A 1,394-nucleotide genomic window follows, 5' to 3' on the forward strand; every position below is an offset into this window, starting at 1 on the left:
TCTGTCTGCCCCCTTCATCCACCCCCTCTGTCTCCCTCCCTCTGTCTGACCCCCTCTGTCTGCCTTCCTTTGACTGCCCGCCTCTGTCTTATCGAATGGGAAAATCAGCCTGTGTGTTCCACTGTGTTACTGCCTGGCCCACAGTGGGTTAGCTGTTGGCTGTGAGGATTTATCCGTGGGTGACCCCACCCTGAGATGAACCGATGAACAGACAAGAGGAGGAGGAAGAGAGAGATGGACAGATTACTGGATGGTCACTTCCTTCCTCCCTCAGCCTGACCCCAGTGATGTAATTGATAACACTGTAAAACGAGCCTCTATACCAGGGGTACTCAAGTACTATTTGAGAAGGTCCGGTCACACAGATTTCCTAGGTGGCAAAGGTCCGAATGGATATTGTTCTTTTTCGGCGTAATAACAAACCCCCACCTTGCAACCCATGCGACCCCAAACTGTTCACACCCCTCTTGTTGGCAGAGAGAACATTTTGCAGTTTTATAGCTAATTTCCCCCAATTTTACAAATTTTGCATGAGGCAGAGAATTGTTTGCTGTTTTAAAGCTCATTCCCTGCAATTCTACAAAATTGTCCATGTCTTACGTGTGTTCAGATGATACCAGGGGTCGAAACCCTACTGAGTTCCCCCCCAAAGGTGTTTTGCCTTGTTCTGGGTCTGCATCTGGACCGCTGTCCACCAGTTGACTATGGGGGCTCTAGTAACTTCATTAGGTTAAATTGTTCCGAGGGTTTCAGTATGAAATCATGCACTGCCCTGTAGTTATTCTTACTAACAACTACCTTTATGGAAAAGCAGAAAKCCCAGTATCAGCACTCCAGCTTTGATACAGTCTTGTGAAATCTTAAGGGCTTCTTATGATGCTATAAGCAGGGTTGTCTTTTTGAGAACTTTATAAAAGCAGCTTCTTCCCTTTTGAACCAAAGTTAAACATTATCGTCTTATACTATACATAAAGTGTTCTTTCCCCAGGGTCTGCTACCGTGCTTAAACGCCCACATGTTTCCATTAATTAGCTAGCTTTTCCAAATGAATAAAACTTACAAGTACACCTCAGAACTCTCTAATGGACTCAATATGAGCTCCAACCATTGGCCATCTGGCATCTACCCAACTCTAGACCAATGAGAAGACTCAATACTAGACTGCAGTGAAAAACCACTTCCTAAACTGTTAAAATGTCCCACTCCTTGTGGTTGTCGGCCCATCCTTGACTTGTTTTAATTGAGGAATGGGGATTATTGCTGGCAGAACACAGGGACTGCATCTAATGGGAAAGCTCCAGTGTTTGTCATTACGGGACCGATCCACACCCAGTAAGTGGTGTGTGTGTGTGTGTGTGTGTGTGTGTGTGTGTGTGTGTGTGTGTGTGTGTGTG

The 1,394-nt window shown here is 45.6% G+C and overlaps 1 protein-coding gene across 1 annotated transcript in view; it reads right to left on the reverse strand.

Moving 5' to 3' along the window:
- LOC111978808 (heparan sulfate glucosamine 3-O-sulfotransferase 6) overlaps nucleotides 1-1,394 on the reverse strand; it is a 37,879-nt gene that overhangs the window by 22,549 nt on the left and 13,936 nt on the right. The gene's annotated exons all lie outside the window — the stretch shown is intronic.

Source organism: Salvelinus sp. IW2-2015, linkage group LG18 (assembly GCF_002910315.2).
Source record: "Salvelinus sp. IW2-2015 linkage group LG18, ASM291031v2, whole genome shotgun sequence".
Lineage (NCBI taxonomy): Eukaryota > Metazoa > Chordata > Actinopteri > Salmoniformes > Salmonidae > Salvelinus > Salvelinus sp. IW2-2015.